This window comes from Erinaceus europaeus, chromosome 3 (genome assembly GCF_950295315.1).
Source record: "Erinaceus europaeus chromosome 3, mEriEur2.1, whole genome shotgun sequence".
Classification (NCBI taxonomy): domain Eukaryota; kingdom Metazoa; phylum Chordata; class Mammalia; order Eulipotyphla; family Erinaceidae; genus Erinaceus; species Erinaceus europaeus.
The window spans coordinates 46,727,401-46,749,535 of record NC_080164.1 but is presented as its reverse complement, the minus strand read 5'-3'; the positions used below and the strand labels follow the sequence as shown (position 1 = coordinate 46,749,535).

The 22,135-nt window shown below is 41.2% G+C and overlaps 1 protein-coding gene across 2 annotated transcripts in view; it reads left to right on the top strand.

Moving 5' to 3' along the window:
• The window catches only part of ANXA4 (annexin A4), an 85,673-nt gene that overhangs the window by 14,670 nt on the left and 48,868 nt on the right, over positions 1-22,135 (top strand). The window contains exon 1 of one of the 2 annotated variants that reach the window (XM_060187165.1): positions 12,434-12,524. The exons of the other annotated variant lie outside the window; for it this stretch is intronic. The gene's annotated coding sequence lies outside the window, so the exon portion shown is untranslated. Of the gene's footprint in view, positions 1-12,433; positions 12,525-22,135 lie in introns of those variants that run through there. 2 annotated transcript variants of the gene reach the window in all.

Genomic DNA, 22,135 nt, shown 5'->3' with positions numbered 1-22,135 from the left:
ACTGTGCTACCGCCTGACTTTCGGGGAACCTTTTATTTTAGACTTCAATCTTTGGAATCTAGAGTTACTACCATAGATCAGAGGACCCCTAACTTGAAAATGCTTAAGCATAAGCTGAAGTGCTTCTTCAAAACCAAGTTACTGAGCCCCACCTCCAGAATTTTGGATTCTGTAGGTGTGGGGTTGACACTAAGAGTTTGGGGGTCGGGCGGTGGCACAGCGGGTTAAGCGCACATGGCGCAAAGCTCAAGGACCGACGTCAGGATCCTGGTTCGAACCTCCGGCTCCCCACCTGCAGGGGAGTCACTTCACAGGCGGTGAAGCAGGTCTGCAGGTGTCTGCCTTTCTCTCCCCCTCTCTGTCTTCCCCTCCTCTCTCCATTTCTCTGTCCTACCCAACAAAGACATCAATAACAACAACAATAATAATAACCACAGCAACAATAAAATAACCAGGGCAACAAAAGGGAAAAAAGCCTCCAGGAGCAGCGGGTTCATGGTGCAGACACTGAGCCCCAGCAACAACCTGGAAGCAAGAAAAAAAAAAAAAAGGAACTAAGAGTTTTCAGGGGCTGGGTAGTGGCACATATTACCATGTGCAGGGATGTGGCTTAACTCCCCAGCTTCATGAGTGGTGGAGCAGTGCTGTAGGTGTCTGTCTCTTTGTCAGTCTGTCTGTCTGTCTGCCTATCTATCTATCTCCACTTTCCCTCTGTATCTCTCTGTCTCAAGTCAACAAAATAAAAATAAACAGAACACACATATATATATGAAGGAATTTGCTCTTGTTTGCTTCTTCCTCTCACCCCCCCCCCCCCCCCCCACACACACACACAGTGCTGGGGAGCGAATGCAGGGCACTATTGCTCCATTATATCTCAGATGAGCAGCCTCCTCCCAGGGCAGATGTGTTTTTGTTGTTGTTGTTTTTCATTTGTTTATAGGAAGGGGGCACTGAAAGAGGGAGGGATACCATAGCACCACTCCACCATCCATGGGAATCTTCCCCATATCCCTGGCCCATCTTCATGTTGCTTCTAAGTGGGGCTGGAGTTCAAACCCAGGCCCTTGTGCATGTTAAAGCACATGCTCTCCCAGATGAGCTGTCTTACTTTAAAAAAAATTTTTTTTAAATATTTATTTATTTATCCCCTTTTGTTGCCCTTGTTGTTTTATTGTTGTAGTTGTTGTTGTTGATGTCATCGTTGTTGGATAGGACAGAGAGAAATGGAGAGAGGAGGGGAAGACAGAGAGGGGGAGAGAAAGACAGACACCTGTAGACCTGCTTCACCACCTGTGAAGCGATTCCCCTGCAGGTGGGGAGCCGGGGGCTTGAACCGGGTTCCTTACTCCGGTCCTTGCACTTGGCGCCATGTGCGCTTAACCCGCTGCGCTACTACCCGACTCCCTTACTTTTAACTCATGGTTATGTTGCTCAGGAAACCACACTCTGTGGTTCACAATCGCTATTCTGGGGAACTCAAAAAGTTGTTGATTGCAAATTTAGATTTCTTTTAGATTGAAATGCTAGTTTGGCTTTATTGAAAAGGTAATAATGGCGGGTGCAGGTGGTGACTCAGTCACCCAGTAGAGCACACAGACTGTCATGCACAAGGGCTTGGGTTCAAACCATGGGTTCCTACCTTCAAGAGGGAAACTTAACAGCTAATGAAACAGTTATACAGGTATGTCTCCTTTATGTCTCTCTCCTCTCACTCTCTCACACATTCACTTTCTGTCAAAAATAAAGAAAAAGGCAAAAATGACAGTGAGAAATTGTGGAGTGATGTAGGCACTGAACCCCAGCTATTGCTATGCTATTGCAATGGTAGAAAGAAAAAAAAAAGAACAAGAAAGATAGTGAAATAATGGCACATTCTTCTACCTTATACTTCCTACAATAGCTGTCGTGGGCCTCCCCACTCAGCTTGTGTTTTTGTAGAGAGAATTCCTATGGTTTTCTGTACCTCCATGAATCTATTTTTTAAAAATAATTTATTTATTTTAGTGAGAGAGATTGAAGGGGTGGGGGGAGATACAGGAAGATGATGGAGAGAAAGACAAGAGCACGGATTAGCTCTTGCTTATGGTGGTGCTGAGGATTGGATTTGGAACTACGGAGCCTCAGGCATGAGAGTCTTTTGTATCACCATTACACTTTCTTCTCAGCTCCTTTCATGAATCTAGAGTAGGCTTATTATTCCTTTGAAGCAACAAGATGGAGTGGTACCTACACACTCTTCTTCCAGCCAGGCATGGCTACCTGGGCCATAAGTGACTCTACATGCTGATCTTAAAATTCTGCTTTCACTTTAAAAAGAATGATATTTTAATACATCCTCAAATCTTGAGACTCGAAAACACTAATTTAGTATGATTGTTCAGACACAAAATAGAATGTATGTGAAGTATCTTGAATAGTCAAGTACTCAGAGTCAGAAAGTAGAATGGACATTATCAGGGATCAGGGAGAGAAGGAGGTTGGGAACTATTATTTAGTGGGTATAGAGTTTCTGTTGGAATAACAGAAAAGTTCTGGGAGTGGATAGATGATTGCACAAAATGTGAGTGAAATTAAGGCCATTGAGTTATCCACTTAAGAATGGTTAAAATGGTAAATTTTGTTATGTGGGTTTTAACATATATATATGTTTCTTTTAAATCTTGTTCCATTACTGTTTTGTACCCCAGTCCATTAGAGCTCATTATTAAAATTTCAGGGATCTTGCAAACTGATAAATATAGCCATTATTTAGCACTATATTATATAAAACTATGAATAAATAACTTTTATTAAGATGTCAGTGTTTATAAATAAGTCATATTTAAAGCAATTCATCATTCTGCCTTTCATTATTTATGTACTCTTGAGGTTGTTTATGTGCATTATGTCCACTTGGTAGAAATGCTGTATTTTTTATTTTTTATATTTATTTATTATTTATTTTCCCTTTTGTTGCCCTTGTTGTTTTTTATTGTTGTAGTTATTATTGCTGTTGTTGTTGTCATCATTGTTGGATAGGACAGAGAGAAATGGAGAGAGGAGGGGAAGGCAGAGAGGGGGAGAGAAAGATAGACACCTACAGACCTGCTTCATCGCTTGTGAAGCAACGCCCCTGCATGTGGGGAGTCGGGGGCTCGAACCCGGATACTTACGCCGCTTTGCGCGCCATGTGCGCCTAACCCACTGCACTACCACCCGACTCCCAGAAATGTTGTATTATGGTCTACTCCCACCTCCCTTTCTATTTCCAACTCCCATGACATCATGTTGGTTACTCTACATTGGTCATGTTGGAAATATTTATACCAAAGAAGTGGCTTCAAATCAAGGATTTCTTTCTTTGGAGAGACAATTATTAAGTTTATAAGCATATCTTTTCCTTTACCATATCTTATAGACAGGAAAAGATTGGAGAAGATTTGTAGGCTTAAAGTGCCATCTATCTGCATGGGATCTTCCAAAAAACCTTTTTTAAAAAATGAATTCTAGCCCTTTGCAAATAGCTGGGCCTAAAATAGACGTGATTGTGACTAAGTTTAGTAAGTAGGAAACAAGATGAATCATATAGGAAGCCAGTTAGTTACTCTTAACTTCCAGGGTGATTTTCCACAACAGAAACATGAAACAGTGGGTAGAAAACTAATAGAGTAAAAGTGGTGATTCTAGCAGTGGAAAAGGGATATTTTTAATTTTATTAAAAACATATTTTATTGATTTTTTACTTTTTATTAGTGATTTAACTGGTTTACAAAGTTATATAAGATTTCAAATATTTAATTGATGTATTTTTAAAAATACATTTTATTTAATATTTTAATGAGAGAGACACACACACATGAAAAGATGAAAGGGAAGAGAGAGAGACTGACCACCCAGAGTACTGCTCAGTTCTACTCTAAGGTGATACTGGTTATTGCACCTGAGACCTGGAGCATCTTAGGCAGGGTCCTAACAGGCTGAGCTACCTCCCCTACCAGTTGAGATACTGTTAAAAAGTTTTTTTTAAGATTTATGTGTTTATTTATTGGACAGATACAGAGAGAAATTGAGAGTGTAGGGGGAGATAGATAGAGAGAAAGAGAGAGAGAGTCAGAGTCACCTATAGCACTGCTTTACTCATAAAGCATCCCCTGCCCCCAAAAGTGGGGACTGGGATTTGAACCTAGGTCCTTGTCCTGATAGCATGTGTGTTCAACCCGATGTGCCACCACCCAGCTCCAGCTGAGATACTTTTTATTTAATTAATTAATTTATTTAAATATTTATTTTATTTATTTATTCCCTTTTGTTGCCCTTGTTGTTTTATTGTTGTTGTCGTTGTTGGATAGGACAGAGAGAAATGGAGAGAGGAGGGGAAGACAGAGAGAAGGAGAGAAAGATAGACACCTGCAGACCTGCTTCACCGCCTGTGAAGGGACTCCCCTGCAGGTGGGGAGCCGGGGTTCGAACAGGGATCCGTATGCCGGTCCTTGTGCTTTGCAGCCACCTGCGCTTAACCCTTTGCGCTACAGCCTGACTCCCCTGAGATACTTTTTAAAGAAGCTTTTACTATGGGTGTTTTCTGACTCATACACAAGAGAAAGAATAGTAGAGTGAACTGTCATGTACCTATTTATTGGTCAGCTCAACAATTATCAGCATTTCTCAAAATAAAAAGAATTATTGAAGTAACAAGAGGGAGAATATAAAAGAAAAGAATAATTTAAATTTTTCTTTCAAATTTTGATTGTATAGAAAAAGAATATTGAATTGGAAAAATAATAATAAGCTTTAGCTAAAAACAGTAAATTTTACAAACTATTCTATTTTACTGTCAACTGTAAGCTATTAATTCCCTAGTAAGGACATTAAAAAAAGATAGTAAAGTGGGGGCTGGGCGGTAGTGCAATGGGTTAAGCACACATGGTGGGAAGCGCAGGGACCAGAGAAACAATCTGGGTTCAGCACCCCCCACCTCCCCCGCTTCTCACCTGCAAGGGCCCTGGTGGCCTCATAAGCGGTGAAGCAGGTCTGCAGGTGTCTGTCTTTCTCTCTCCCTCTCTGTCTTCCCCTCCTCTCTCCATTTCTTTCTGTTCTATACAATAAAAACAACAGCAATGGCAACAATAACAACAAGGGCAACAAAATGGGGAAAATAGCCTCCAGGAACAGTGGATTCGTACTGCAGGCACCCAGCCCCAGCAATAACCCTGGAGACAAATATATATATATATATATATATATATATATATATATATATATATATATATATATATATATATAGAATAAATTTTAGGGAACCAGACAGTCGCATGCATAGTTGAATGCACATGTTGTCATGGTATACCATGAATAAAACTATATCAATATAATAAAGGGTATAAATTTAGCAAAATAAATATAGTGATTATATAGAATGTGGTAAATTAAAAAGGAAGAAATTTCAGAATTATATATAATACAGTGATTATAACTGCATAAAGACTGGAACAAGCAGAATGAAAATAGTAACTTACACTGTTTTAAAATGCCTTTCTCAGTACTAATAGTTTTATAATTTACAAAATAAAATGAAATGAGTAATTAGATGACTGCTTAATGACTTAGAGACTTAAAACACTATAAAAATTGGGGGTCAGGCAATAGCTCACTGGGTGAAGAACACATAGTGCAAAGTGCAAGGACTGGTGCAAGAATCCCAGTTTGAGCCCCTGGCTCCTCACTTGGAGGGTGGTCACTTCACAAGCAGTGAAGCAGGTCTGCAGGTGTCTGTCTTCCCTTCCTCTCTCATTTCCTCTCTGTGCTACTCAACAACAACAATGGGAAAAAGATGGCCTCCAGGAGCAGTGGATTCTTAGTACAGGCACCAAGCCCCACCTATAGCCCTGGAGGCAAAAAAAAAAAAAAAAACCAAAAAAAGACCCACACACACTATAAAAGTTAATCCTTTTCATGTATAGATTTAGAATAGAAAGATCCAAACATTTAAACATTACAAAGGAAAATTCTATCTCTAACCACATTCTGCAGGGTTTCAGAAACAAGTTTATAAGCTCATCCAAGCAAATTAAAAAAGGCTGGAGGGAAAGAGTGGTTATTAGGGACAAGTAAAATGAATGACCCTACCAGTCATTCAGGATCCATAGTTTATTCTTAGCACCATAAAAACCTGTTAAAACAAGTGAGGCTAAGTAGTAAACTTTCTGCTCTGTATACTTATTATTTGTAACAGTAAAGTAATATTTTGAAATTTAAATACCAAAATATTAATAAATTAGTGTTTAGTTTGTCTTTTTCTGTGGTTTCTGGAAATGTTAAAATTAAAATCTTTATGATCTCTATAGATATTCAATTTTTAGAAGGATTTCTCTGAAGGATACTATTTTATGAAATAAGATAAAACAATTAACTGGAACTAAGCAGTTTGGTATGATATTTTGATATGATTTGGTAAGTCCTCTTGAATACACATGTATTTTAAAAACCAAAAATGTCTTACCAGTTGATTTTAAAGCCAGAGTCAATAATGATCATCAAAGACTAATCTTGCTGAGTATGAAATATTTATGCCAAATATTTAGTATACAAGAATTTCTTGATATTATCATGCTAGTCATTTGTCTTCTCTTTGGATCTTATGCTGTTCTGCCAAATATAAGGAATGCCCACTAGCTTCCTAAATATTTCTTCTGAGTAATTAAGTGGATTATTTTTAGCTTTTCTTTTAAATATTCTAAGACCTTGTTCCTTTTCCCATGTCTCTAGCATTTTCTCATAGGCCAATATTGCATATGTATGTAGGTGTTTCTTTATTACCTAATAAAGGAAATTTCCCTATTACCTAACAGGTAAATGAAGGCACTAAGAAAATAAATAGGTCCAGCAGGATAGCTCACTTGGACAATATGTTTGCTTTGTCTTGAGCATGACCCTGAGTAGAACCCAGCAACCACTGCACTGAAAGAAGCTTTACCACTGTGAAGCTCTCTCTTTTCTCTGCCTCTCTTTCTATCTGAGAAAGTTGGTTTGGAGCACTGAAGACCCTCCCCTCACCCTGAAAAGAAATAAACAGTTTTTGTGTGTGTGTGAGATTTGAAAATAGATAAAATAATCATTTGTATGAGGTGTTTAAAAGTATCAGGGGTGGAAGTGGGATATACCTGCAAAAAGTTTTTCATGCCTGAGGCTCCAGAGTCTCAGGTTAAGTCCCATACACTACCATAATCCAGAGTTGAGCAGTGCTCTGGAGAGAGAGAAACAGAGAGAGAGAGGTTTGACATACAATAAAATGACTTTCAATAGTAGATACAATTATTAAACAAGGTGCAATATATTTGAAGTAATGCTATATGATATGTTTAAATTATCTGGTAGTAATATTTTTAAAGATTTATTTATTTACAGAGAGAGAGAGAATGAATAATAACCACAGCATCACTCTGGTACAGGCAGTGCTGGGACTCAGACTCAGGACCTCATACTTTTAAGCCCAAAGCTCGAGCTACTGCACTGTCTTCTGGGCTGTTTGTAGTCATATTTTAAAAGTTAAAAAAAAGAGAGACATGTTAAATTTAAAACATATTTATTTAATGAGAGTGAGACCAGGGCATTGCTCTGGCATATATAACACTTGGGCTCATATCCACAGCCTCATGCATACAATTCCTGTGCTCTTCCCACTGACCGAAATTACTTGAATAATACAGATAGTTTTATGCAGAAGGTCCAAATTACTACCATTGCAACATGTAATCAATATAAAAAAAGTATTAATGAGCTTTTTCACTTTTTTCATATGTTGTTTTTAACTGGTGTGTGTTTTTCAGTAACAGAACATTTGAATTATTTTCTTTCTTTTTAAAAATATTTATTTATTTATTCCCTTTTGTTGCCCTTGTTATTTTATTGTTGTAGTTATTATTGTTGTTGTTGTTGATGTCGTCATTGTTGGATAGCACAGAGAGAAATGGAGAGTGGAGGGGGAGTCAGAGGGGGGAGAAAAAGGTAGACACCTGCAGACCTGCTTCACCACTTGTGAAGAGATTCCCCTGCAGGTAGGGAGCCTGCTGCTGCCTTCCCCTCATCTACCTGTTTGTGTCAGCATCAGCTTTAAGCAGAAAAGAAAGGCATTTATACAGTTCCTGGTCAAATTCCCACTTATTAGCTGATTTCCACTTTGTTCCTTTCTGCCTCTCTGAAATGTCATCTTTTGCTACCTATAGTGTCTCATTCTCAGAGATAGATATATAGACATATTTAGATTTATCTGTAAGAGTTCCCATTGGTCACCTTTTCCTGAATGCACTTTACCTTACTTTGGCTGGTGTAGAGGTATAGTGGGCCAGTAATGAGTCCACTTCACAGTTCTTTAACTCAGGTGATGATACTGGGATGAGTTGTTTTTCTGGATGGATCTCCACATCAGACAAAACTGATAGATATGTAGAACCCCTCTTCTCTCACTCACAAACATTCTGTCTCCACCTAGTTAACTCTTCCTTATCTTTAATATTTTTTATTTATAAAAAGGAAACATTGACTAAACCATAGGATAAGAGGGGTACAACTTCACACAATTCTCACCACCAGAGCTCTGTATTACATCCCCTCCCCTGATAGCTTTCCTATTCTTTAACCCTCTGGGAGTATGGACCCAAGGTCATTGTGGGTGGAAGGTCTGGCATCTGTAATTGCTTTCCTGCTGAACATGGGCGTTAACAGGTCAATCCATACTCCCAGCCTGTCTCTCTCTTTCCCTAGTGGGGAAGGGCTCTGGGGAAGCAGAGCTCCAGGACACATTGGTGGGGTTGTCTGTCCACGGAAGTCTGGTTGGCATCATGTAGCATCTGGAACCTGGTGGCTGAAAAGAGCCAAACAAAGTGTTGACTAATCATGGACCTAAAGGCTGGAATAGTGCAGAGGAAGAGTTGGGGGCCCTCCATTTTGTAGATAGCTAGTAGGCATGTTTTAATTATATTCCAAAGGGCCTGTGGCTATACTAGTGTTTTGTTGTTGTTGTTGTTTTGCCTGAGCCTGAAATCTGATATGCAGGTGGATCCTAGTTATTGTCTGGGGAGATGGTGTCATGGCTGGCAGAAGGACCAGAAAGCTGGATTAGGGAAGAGAGTAGCTCCCAAATATGGGAAAGGTTATAAATATTGTTGATTATAAACCCCATTGATTTGATGTGACCTGGGGCCCATATTCAGCTTAGGAGCATATGCGACCTCTGCGTCCTTGTAGATCTGAGCTCACATTCTGTGGTCATAAGTAGGAATGTTCCAAGCTGCCCCAATATCAGGACCCATCTTCCTCAGGTATATCATAGAGTATATTGTCCAGCCTCCCTTTGGAGAATGGAACATTCTCTACCATTGTTGATCCAAGTTGAGGGCAAGGTCCTATGGGGGCCCACAAAGGGATCTATTGTGTTGTTCCTGATCTTTAATTTTTTTTATCTTTATTTATTGGATATAAATAGCCAGAAACCAAGAGGGTAGGGGAGATAGAGAAGGAGAGAGAAAGAGACACCTGCAGCACTGCTTCATCACTGGCAAAACTTTCCCCCTGCAGGTGGGGACTGGGAGGCTTGAACCCGGATCCGTAAGCATTGTAACATGTGTGCTCAACCAGGTGTGCTACCACCCAGCCCTTTCAGCTTTTGACATTATTTCATGTCAGGCCTTCTTTCTTTTGCTTTGCCGTGAGTTTTTTCCTTATTCTCCATTGCCTTTATGAAATTTTTACTGGAAAAACAAAATGGGCAAGAATGAGGCCTAGTGGGAGGCTTTGTCAGAAATAGCAGGTTCCCTATGTAAATCAGAAAGCCACTGTGGAAGAAATCTAACAGTTCTGTTTTTGTGTTCTGCCAAAGTTAGCTTGAAATCTGGAAAATTTTAAAATTGAACCTTCTTCCCTGCCCCAGTGAAGTATTGATTGATGCAGGGGGAGGAGGAGTTGCCCACAAAGCTAGAATTTGAATACTTGCAAGTCACAGGAGGTATCAGAATAAAGCGAGACATTTTGGAAAGCTGTATTTAGTCTCTGTTCACTTCCAGATTGTCAAGGCTGAACCAGTACAAGTCTATGAAGGAAAGTTAAACTGCTTTTTTTCCTGTTCATTTTTTTCCCCTAGGAAAAACAGGTAATGTGTTGGAGAGGACTGGGTTGCGTGATAGCTGTTTTCCTAAATACAGTCAAATAAAATCTGTTGGCGGTTGAACAAGTCCTGACTCTTTTTTTTTTTTTACTTTATTTATTTATTTATTTTTGCCTCCAGTGTTATTGCTGGGGCTTCAGTGCCTGTACCATGAATCCACTCTTCCTGGAGTCTGTTTTTTCCCCTTTTGTTGCCCTTGTTTTATTGTTGCTACAATTATTGTTATTGTTATTGATGTCGTTGTTGTTGGATAGAACAGAGAGAAATGGAGAAAGGAGGGAAAGACAGGGAGAGAGAAAGATAGACACATGTAGACCTGCTTCACCACTTGTGAAGCCACCTCCTTGCAGGTGGGGAGCTGGGGCCTCGAACCAGAATCCTTATGCGGGTTCTCGAGCTTTGCACCATGTGTGCTTAACCCACTGCGCTACCAACCGACTCCGATTCCTGACATATTTTTAAAAGATTTTATTTGTTTATGAATGAGAGAAAGAACCAGACATCACTCTGGTACATACGCTGCCAAGGATTGAACTTGGGACCTCATGCCTGAGAGTCCATTGCTTTATCCATTATGCCACCTCCTGGAACACTCATGACACATTTTTCCATAGAAAAATATGTCAGGAGTCGGGCGGTAGCGCAGCGGGTTAAGCGCAGGTGGCGCTAAGCACAAGGACCAGCAGAAGGATCCCGGTTGGAGCCCCCAGCTCCCCACCTGCAGGGGAGTCGCTTCGCAGGCGGTGAAGCAGGTCTGCAGGTGTCTATCCTCCTTTCCCCTCCTCTCTCCATTTCTCTCTGTCCTATCCAACAACAATGGCATCAATAATAACTACAACAATAAAACAAAAAGGCAACAAAAGGAATAAATAAATTAATTAATTAATTAAAAAAAAAGAAAAATATGTCATAACTTTTTCTGACAACCCAACATAGCTTCTCCAGCATTTAATGTTATCAATTATTATTATTATTTGCCTCCAGGGTTATTGCTGGGGCTCAGTGCCTGCACTACCAATCTACTGCTTCTAGAGGCTATTTTTTACTTTTTGTTGCCCTTGTTATCAATGTTGTTATTATCGTTGTTAATGCTGTCATTGTTTTTGAATAGGACAGAGAGTAATCGAGAGAGGATGGGAAGACAGAGATGGGGAGAGAAAGACAGACATCTGCAGGCCTGCTTCACTACTTGCGCTTAATCCATTGTGCTGCCACCCGACTCCCAATTTTTTCATTGTAGTCATTTTAACGGTTGTGAAATGGAATCTCATTGTGGTTTTGCATTTTATGCATAACCAATAACAAGCACCTTCTCATGTGCTTATTAGTCATGAATATATTTTCTGTGAATTATCAAGTCTTTGGCCCACTTATAACTGCATTGTTTAACTTTTTATCACTTTATTGGGAAGAATGTTGATTTACAAGACTTGTCACAGGTATACAGGTAAACAATACATGTTAGCACACCACACCCACCACGAATTTGTCATCTTCTTCCACTACAGTCTTTTGTTATTTTTTAAAAGATTTATTTATTTATTTACTTATTCATTTATTTTCTTGAGAGAGAAAGAATAAGACAGAAACCAGAGCACTACTCAGCTCTGGTTATATAATGGTACCAAGGATCAAACCTGGAGCCTCAGGTATACATCTTCCCTACTCTAAGTTGTCTCTTTCATCTTCTCTTTGCTATATTTTTAATTCTCTATTATTCTAGATTTAAGTTCTATTTTTTTGGGTATATGTAGTATGACTTCTCTGCTCATTTTTTCTCTGCTCATTTTTCCTCTGCTCATTTTTGTAATTTGTCTTTTTTGTTGTTGTTGTTGAGCAGACACTTTAATTTTGGTAAAATCTTTTCAGTATTTTATGTTTAGTGTGTGTGTGTGTGTGTGTGTGTGTGTGTGTGTCCTAAGAAACCTCTTCCTACCTCAAGGTGGAGAATGTGTTCTATACAGACAGAAAATAACACTAGTGTGGCTGGAATAATAGCAATTATGTTGACAATTGTTTAGGAGAATACCAGGGGATTCAGAAACAAGGTATGAAGAGAGAACTTGGGGGAGGCCTTGGAGTGATGGTAGGGAGAAAAGAGGATCCTCTTTGGAGACCAGGCATTCAAGAAACCAGAAGAACCAGGCAATTATTAGTGCCTCTGGATCTACAGAGGCACCCAGCCAGCTCACTTACATGTCAACAAGTATCTTTCTTTCTTTTTCTTTTTTTTGCTTCCAGAGTTATTGCTGGGGCTCTCGCTGCCTACACTATGGCCATATTTTCCATTTTATTGGATAGGACAGAGAGAAATTGAGAGAGGTGGGGCGGTGAGAGAGACCTGCAGACTTGTGTCTCTGCTCATGAAGTGGACCCCCTGCAGGTAGGTGTGTTCACCGCCTGGCCCTCTGTTTTTTTGTTTTTGTTTTTTTCTTTTTTGTCTCCTGCCTTCGCTGCTGTAGCCTGACTTCTTTCATATAGAAAGGCAAAGAGAGGGAGTTGAGTGGTAGCGCAGTGGGTTAGGTGCATGTGGCACAAAGCACAAGGACCAGCGTCAGGATCTGGATTCGAGCCTCCGGCCCCCACCTGCAGGGGAGTTGCTTCACAGGTGGTGAAGCAGGTCTGCAGGTGTCTATCTTTCTCTCCCCTTCTCTGTCTTCCCCTCCTCTCTCCATTTCTTTCTGTCCTATCCGACAACGACAACATCAGTAACAACAATAATAGCTACAACAATAAAACAACAAAGGCAACAAAAGGGAATAAATAAATAAATATTTTTTAAAAAAAGAAAGGCAGAGAGAGAGAGAGAAAATCTCCAGCACTGAAGCATCCTTCCATGTGGTAGGGGCAGGGCTTGAACCTGGGTTGTACACACAGTAAGGCAGCATGCTACCTAATTGTGCTATTTTGCTAGCCCTAGCAAGTATGTCTTTCATGTCCATTATTTACAAGACACTACTTCTTCTAGCGTTTGCCCTTCTTCCGTAGCCAGTCAACTGCGTCAGGTTGAGCCTGATGTAAAGTTTCGAGACCTCCTTTGAATCTGGAGAGGTGGCAGTCGTTGACTATGTGGGTCATAGTCTGTCTGTAGCCGCAGGGGCAGTTCAGGTTGTCTCTGGCTCCCCAGCGATGGAACATAGCGGCGCACCGGCCATGACACTACTAAAAACTAGAAGTAGGATTCTGATTCTGAAAAAGGAGTCTGATAAATAAAGGAAGGTGTTGTCTTCAAATGCAGACACAGTGTTGTGCAAACACCTATCACAAAAGAATAAGAAAAGGTATCATGTGATAGTTGTCTTGTAAATCATTATTTCCGTAATAAAACATAATAAAAAATGCAGACACAGGGAGGACACAGTAAGAACACAGACCTTACCAGAGTGTAGATACAAAGAGACAACCTTCTGAACTTGGCATTTAAAAGAATCATAAGGGGAATCTGCCTTGACAGGGTGGAAGATAGGAAAGCCTGAACTTTGTACATTGTAATTTTTTTCTAATATGGGTAGAGTTGGTAATCCACACCTTAAACAATCCACTAAAAAGATACATAGATATGACGGTTAAAGGTTACTTGAAGAGCAAAATAATAAAAAGAATAGCTAACATTTATTTAGCTTATAATACGTGCATCGAGTGCCTCACATTTAATAGTTTGATTAATCTTCACAACAACCCTAAAAAGTAACTGTTGTTATTAAATCCATTTTACTAATGAGGAAACCTAGATACAGATGTTTATCCACTAAAGTTCCCCTAAGGTTGTAGACATGGGCCAGCCATCATCTCTACAACTATCTGTCCACATTTATACATAGTTGTGCCCTTTTTTTTTACTGATATAATCCACTCTTCCCCTCCAAGCTACTCATGACAACATAACTATCTCCGTATATTCCTCTCCTTTTCCTTCTCTCTCTCTGGGTACTGATGGAGGGTTTGTTTTTTTTTTTAGCCTACAATCTAACGTCAGTGTAAATGAGCTCTTTCTGATGATAAGCATACTTTCCTTCTCTCCTATGCCCCCCTCCTCTTCTACTTCCACTTTCATGCGTACTTACTGTTCAGCCTTAGAATGTCTCATTATTGTTATTGCCACAAGTGTTATCACTGGGGCTCGGTGCCTGCACAATAAATCCACGTCTTTTTCCCTCTTCTCTTCTCTTCTCTTCTCTTCTCTTCTCTTCTCTTCTCTTCTCTTCTCTCTCTCTCTCTCCCTTTCTTTCTTCTTGATAGGACTGAAGGCAGAGAAATTGAGGGGGGAAAGGGGAGAGAGAGAGAGACATAGACACCTGCAGCACTGCTCATGAAGCTACCATCCTGAAGGTGAGGACCAGGCATTTGAACCCAGGTCCTTGAGCATGGTAACATGTGCACTCAACTGGGTACACTATCAGCTGGCCCCTCCCACCTGTGGTTTTGATATTTCAGATAGGGGGACATCAACTTTGGGAAAGCATAAGAATATTTGTGTTGTAAGTCTGGAGGAGCACTGACTCTAACAGCTTAAGTAACAGTCATCTAGGGTTTCAGAAACTATGTCATAGCTGTACCAAATATATCTTAGACTTTGGATGAAAGCCCATCACTTTCCTGGTTTATGGCATAAACTAGAAAAGCTATTTATGGCTTTTCTGCCTTTTCTCCCTACTGGGAAACCTTGGATAATCTTTGTATTACTGACAATAGATTAAATCTAACCAAATGGAGCCATTATTTCTATGCCCCTTTGACCCTGGACTTAGATCATTCAGAGGGTATGATGTATATTGGTGAGTTTCTGAAGTTGGCTGAATTCCAGATGCTTTTATTCTTGTGGTTGGATCTGCCATGACCTCACCTGGGCACTGAACTCAGAATGCTGGGCCCTAGGGTGGGGAAGAGCAAGCAAGCATGCAGTGTGTCTGTATGGAGTCTTTACGTCCCTTCAGTTGGAGAAGAATGTCTCTAACCATGTGTCTGTTCCAAGAGACAGTGTCACAGGGCTGTGTCGTGTCATTCTCTCACAAGAAAGGCTGTGTAGCTGAACAAAAGAATGGATGTATAGGGCTAGAGATGTGCTTTTCTTTTCTTTTCTTTTCTTTTCTTTTCTTTTCTCCCCTACAACTCCAATGAACAGCACTAAGAATGCTAGGACAGCTTTCTTGATGCTAAGCCTCTGAGCAGAGGCAGAGCTTACTTACTCTGTAGTGGGGTGAGCCCCACAACTAGAGGGAGGATGACCAAAGGCTGGGAAGTGACCATTCTGCAAGGCTGAAGAGCCTTTTTAACAGGAAGGGAGTTCAGTGGAGTCGTCTGCCTTCAGAATTTTTTTAGGTTATAGGTTACTCTTTGTGTGTGTGTGTGTGTGTGTGTATTTTTTTTTTTTTTGCCTCCAGGGTTATTCCTGGGGCTCGGTGCCTGCACTATGAATCCACTGCTCCTGGAGGCTATTTTTCCCATTTTGTTGCCCTTATTGTTGTGCTTGTTGTAGTTGTTATTGTTGTCATAGCTGTTGTTGTTGTTGGATAGGACAGATAGAAATGGAGGCAGGAGGGGAAGACAGAGAGGAGGAGAGAAAGATAGACACCTGCAGACCTGATTCACCACTTGCGAAGCAACCTCCTGCAGGTGGGGAGCCAGGGGCTCGAACCGGGTTCCTTACAATGACCCTTGAGCTTTGCGCCATGTGTGCTTAATCCACTGTGCTACCGCCCGACTCCCGTATTTCTTTTTCTTATTATCTTTATTTACTTATTGGATAGAGACAGCCAGAAATCAAGAGGGAAGGGGGATAGAGAGGGAGAGAGGCAGTGAGACACCTGCAGCCCTGCTTCACCACTTGCAAAGCTTACGCAATGCAGGTGGGGCCCGGGGGCTCAAACCTGGGTCCTTGCACATAATAACATGTGCGCTCAACCAGGTCCCATAGGTTACTCTTAAGCAGACATGATGTAGGGGATAGTTTTCTGTAAGAAGGGTATGTTGAAGAAATTAATGTGTGCCTTCTAGCATGTAAATGACACCTGGCATGGGGTAGGCATTTAGATAATGCTTGATGAATTTGCATGAAGCACTGATGAAGCTGTCAGTCCCATGGCTGTGAGTAATAATCAGTGTTACTTGTATATCGACATCTTGTTTCTTTTTTAAATTTTTTTAAAAAATATTTATTTATTCCCTTTTGTTGCTCTTGTTTTATTGTTGTAATTATTATTGATGTCATTGTTGTTGGATAGGACAGAGAGAAATGGAGAGAGGAGGGGAAGACAGAGAGGAGGAGAGAAAGATAGACACCTGCAGACCTGCTTCACCGTCTGTGAAGCAACTCCCCTGCAGGTTGGGAGCCGGGGGCTTGAACCAAGATCCTTACGCCAGTCCTTGCAATTGTGCCATGTGCGCTTAACCTGCTGCACTACCGCCCAACTTCCCGACTTCTTGTTTCTATGGCCACTGGTTTGACAAAAGAAAGATCCAAGTAGTTTGTCAGTAATTATAGTTAAAACAAGCAAACGAATGACAGGTAAGCAAAATAGTTCACTTGGTTAGTGCACTACTTTGCCGTGTATGTCCCAGGTTTGATCCCAGTCCCCCTGCATTGAAGGAAGTATTGGTGTTATGGTTTCTTCCCCCTTTTTCTCTGGTTCTGTCTTTGGATCTATCTGTCTGTCTATTTGAAAAAGTTATTCCAGAATGGTGAAGCTCCACAATAAAAACAAAAACAAAAAACCATCACGAAAACCTAAGCCAACCAGAATTCTAAAGATCTTCACAAGAGAACCTTTCTTAGTAGTTGCCTAGATAATAAAAGAAAATTACTTGGAAAATTCTGAAACACTACACAATATAAGTGGGATATAGTACCCACAGAAATAAGGTATCAGGGCTAGGCAGTGGTATACCTGGTAGAGAGCACATGTTACCCTGTGGAGAGGACCCAGGTACAAGACGCCTGCCCCCACCTGCAAGGGAGAAGCTTCATGAGCTGTGGAGCAGTTCTGTAGGTGTCTCTCCCCATCTCTCTTCCTCTCCATTTCTCTTTGCCTCTATCAGAAAAAAAGAAAATAAAAGAGGGGGAAAATAACTAAAAAACAAACAAAAACAACCAAGGTGTATAGTTATACATTTATAAAATTTAAAAGCTCATGACTGGGGAAACTGAATTATTATATGGCATGGAAAGACATTTAGATAGGTAAATATTGAACCAAGAATAAGACTCATCCAGCCTGTTCAGCTTTCATTACATTCATTTAGGCCACCCCAACACTCTTTGTTTCTCATCTTATCACTATGATGTAAAGTTTAATATTGGCAACTTCATTATGTTATCCAGATGGTTTGTAGAGTAGAGATAATACTTGTGACTCCAAAGGTTATTGATAGATTAAGGTAATGCAGAGGAATCGTTAATAAATATTCCTGCCATCTCCCCCTCACCTTTTGAACAAAGGAATCATTTAAATGGAGTAAAGACTTTCACTCAATACGTCGTTTTGTGGAAATGGTAGAGGAGTGGGATTGTCTTTAATTATATGTAAAATATGTGTTTTTAAATTATCTCTAGGGGTTGGGGCAATAGCTTAGTGATGCCTGAGGTGCCAAAGCCCCAGGTTCAGTTCCCAGCACCACCATAAGTCAGAGCTGAGCAGTTCTCTGGCTAAAATAAATACACTAAATGTGACTTAGTAGGAAAGTGCAGATTGAAAAGCTTGAGGCCCTGAATTCAATCCCTGGAAACACATTTGTTACTTATTTTATTGTATGGAAGAAAAAAATTACAGAGAAAGAAAGACCAGAAAATTGCTTAGTTCTGGCTAATAGTGGAGCTGGGCCCTGCCCTATAAAGAACTTTGGTCCATACTTCCAGAAAGGTAAAGAATAGGGAAGTTTCCAATCAAGGGGATGGGACACAGAACTCTGGTGCTGGGAACTATGTGGAATGTCACCCTGTTAGCTTACAATCTTGTTAATCATTATTAAAAATAAATAAATTAATTTAAAAATCGTGGTGCTGGGGATAGAACCTGGGACCTCAGAGCCTTAGGTATGAAATTTTTTAGACAGCCTTTATGCTGTCACTCTAGTTCCCCCCCTGGCAACACATATGGCAGTGTAATGCTCTGCTTCTCTCTCTTTCATAAATAAGTAAATTAAAACATAATTAAATTAAGGGGGCTGGGCAGTAGCACAACAGGTTAAGCGCACATGGTGCCAAGCACAAGGACGGGCTTAAGGATCCTGGTTTGAGCCCCCAGTTCCCCACCTGCAGGGGGTCTCTTCACAAGTGGTGAAGCAGGTCTGCAGGCGTCTTTCTCTTCTCCTCTCTGTCTTCCCCATCTTTCTTGATTTCTCTCTGTCCTATCCAACAACACTGACAGCAATAACAACAATAATAACAATAACAACAACAACGATAAAACAACAAGGGAAACAAAAGGGAAAAAATAGCCTTCAGGAGCAATGGATTCGTAGTGCAGGCACCGAACCCCAGCAATAACCCTGGAGACAAAAAGAAAAAAAAATTAACTGTGGACTTAAATTATTATCACCATTGTTCCCTTTAATACTATAAGAAACTAAAGGGAGTCGGGCTGTAGCACAGCGGGTTAAGCGCAGGTGGCGCAAAGCACAAGGACCGGAGTAAGGATCCTGGTTCGAACCTCGGCTCCCCACCTGCAGGGGAGTCGCTTCACAGGTGGTGAAGCAGGTCTGCAGGTGTCTATCTTTCTCTCCTCCTCTCTGTCTTCCCCTCCTCTCTCCATTTCTCTCTGTCCTATCCAACAACGATGACGACAACAACAATAACTACAACAATAAAACAACAAGGGCAATAAAAGGGAATAAATAAATAAAATAAATATTTAAAAAAAAAGAAACTAAAATAGGAACAAGAGACTTAACAAGATCAGTCAAGCTACTCGCAGAGTTCAGTGAGTTTGGAATAGATTCATCCCTAAGATTGTTTAGCCAGCAGGTTTCCAAATTTGCCTGCATACTTTGCCTTTTCTTAAATGTTTTTTAAATTTTATTATTTTTAAATTTTATTTGAAGGACAGAGAGAAATTTTGAGAGGGGAGGGGGAATTAGAGAGCAAGAGAGACACCTGCAACACTGCTTCACTGTTTGTGAAGGTCCCCACTCCACCCCATCTCCAGCCCCACAAAATGAACAAAAAGGTTCTTGTGCATAGCAATGTGTGCACCCCTCAGTCCCTTATTAAATGTTTCAAAATGCTTATTTATCTGGATTGAAACCCCACCATTGCAGCAAAGTTTCCTTTACTTTTAGAATCTGGATTTGAGTTCTAAGGAAAAAAGAGTTGTTTTCATTTTCGGATCAAAGCCTTCAATGCTTGGGCAAGACCTCATCACACCCTCCACTAATCTTCAGGCTAGCATTTTAATTTGTCATTCTGTGGGATGTAAAACCAAACCCTGGTTCCAGAGAAAACTGGTGAGTGTGACTCACTCACATGTGACCCTGGGGGAAGAGAAGGCTCAGTATGAATGTGTCATAGGGACAGAAAAATCCCTTCACAGTGAATATTCAAGCTGTGAGCATCCTAGTATGTGGGTGAAGATATGAATATGAATGGAGGCTTCCAAGCTAAGTTGGGATCTCACAGAGAACATTGGTACTGGGCTGATGTGACACCGATAGCATCTAGGAAGACCAAAGGAGTTATGTCTCTCAGGAAGGGTTCATCTACAGTGGGAGAAAGAGAAGAATTGTTATGTAAGACTCATGTTTGAAGTTCTGAGTTCCCAAGTTCAGTCCTCCATACCACAAACCAGAGCTAAGCAGTCCTTTGGTAAAAATAAGTAAATAAATCTTAGAAAAATGAAGAAGGAGAAGAATAGAAGAAAGGGTTGAGCTCTCAGGAACTAGGGTATAGACTCACCACACACATGCACATATACAGACATATACATTCCATTAATTTATTCACTTATATTGAGAAATATATTTGTTACTGAGAAAAATTTTTGTGTTCAAGTACAATAAACATAGGTCCAAATGGGAAACCCAACTCTAGTCCAGAGGTTGCCTAGGAAGAGAATCAGAACAAAGGGCATTTGGGATGAGGGAGATAGCATAATGGTTATGCAAACAGACTGTCATGCCTGAGGCTCCCAAGTTCCAGGTTCCATTCTCCACACCACCATAAATAAGAGCTGAGCAGTGCTCTGGTAAAAACAAAACAAACAAAAGGGCATTAATTGCATTCCTTCTTCTTTTCTTCCTTAGAGAGACAGAATAAATGAAAGAGACCGTAACATCCAAGTTTCCTTCAATGTGATGGGTGTTGAACTTGAACCAGTTTCACACACATGGCAAAGCAGGGCCCAATCCAAGTGATCTATTGATATTTTTCTGGCCCTCTGTGTGTGATTTCAGAATTCTGGGCCAGTTTTTTATTCAGATAGAAAGGCATACACAAAGAGAAGAGAGTAGAGAGAGGGAGAGACACTGCCAACAACAGTTTCCTCCAGTGCCATAGCACCTCCCATCTGGTGACAAGGTTTGAGCTTGGTTTACATGTATGGCAAGACTCATACCTGTCTGGCCTGGTATTAGGTTTCACAGTGGGGAAGTATGTAACTCCTGGAACTGAGCCACACTTTCCCTTAGGATAGAACTTTTAAAGTGAGTCTCTTGGGGGGGGGGGGTGTTAGCATAATGGTTATACAAACAGACTCTAATGCCTGAGGCTCCTAAATCCCAGGTTCAATCCCCTTTTCTTCTTCTAGCGTTTGCCCTTCTTCCGTAGCCAGTCAACAGCGTCAGGTTGAGCCTGATGTAAAGTTTCGAGACCTCCTTTGAATCTGGAGAGGTGGCAGTCGTTGACTTATGTGGGTCATAGTCTGTCTGTAGCCGCAGGGGCAGTTCGGGTTGTCTCTGGCTCCCCAGCGGTGGAACATAGCGGCGCACCGGCCATGGCCTGTTCGATAGTGATTGAGGAGGGCCCAATCATAACGTGCTAGGTCAAAGCCGGGTTGATGCTTGCAGGGGTCTGTGATGAGGTGTTTGTTCTTTACCTCAGCTGACTGCCAACTCTGTTTCCAAGAGACTGGAACAGAGAAGTTCAGTGTAGGCGTAGGGGACCATATTGGGTGACGAGACGTCAAGCGTTGGACAGGGTGGGCGAAGATATCCGCGTATATTGGCAGGTCCGGTCGAGCGTAGACGTGGGAAATGAACTTAGATGATGCCGCATCCCGACGAATATCTGGCAGGGCGATGTTGCTAAGAACTGGCAGCCATGGAACCGGGGTGGAACGGATGGTTCCAGAAATGATCCTCATGGAGGAATATAATTTGGAATCGACCAAGTGGACATGGGGGCTACGGAACCATACTGGGGCACAGTATTCTGCAGTGGAATAGCATAATGCCAGAGAGGATGATCGTAGTGTGGAAGCGCTGGCGCCCCATGAGGAGCTGGCCAGTCTTGCAATGATGTTATTCCTCGCGCCCACCTTTGCTGCAGTTTTTATGAGATGTTCGTGAAATGACAGGGTGCGATTGAGAGTAACGCCAAGATAGACTGGCTGGGCTTCATGCCGGATTCTCGTATCACCAAGCTGCACATTAAGCTCACGCGAGGCCGAGGCATGGTGTAGATGGAAAACAGATGATACCGTTTTTGCAGTGCTAGGGATTAGTCGCCATTTTTTACAGTAATCAGATATCAGAGACATGTCTTTCGTGAGTGTTTCCTCGAGGATGTCGAACTTGGATGCCTGAGTTGCACAGCAGATGTCATCGGCGTAGATGAACTTCTTGAAGAAGTTTCTGGGAGGTCATTGATGTAAATATTAAATAGTGTAGGAGCCGGAACAGAGCCCTGGGGGAGGCCACTTGAGACAAGTCTCCATCTGCTAGACTTGTCACCCAGATGCACCCGGAATCTTCTGTTTTGGAGAAGAAACGATATAGTGTTGGCCACGCATGGAGGCAGGCATCTTGAGATCTTGACTAGGAAACCACGGTGCCAGACCGTGTCAT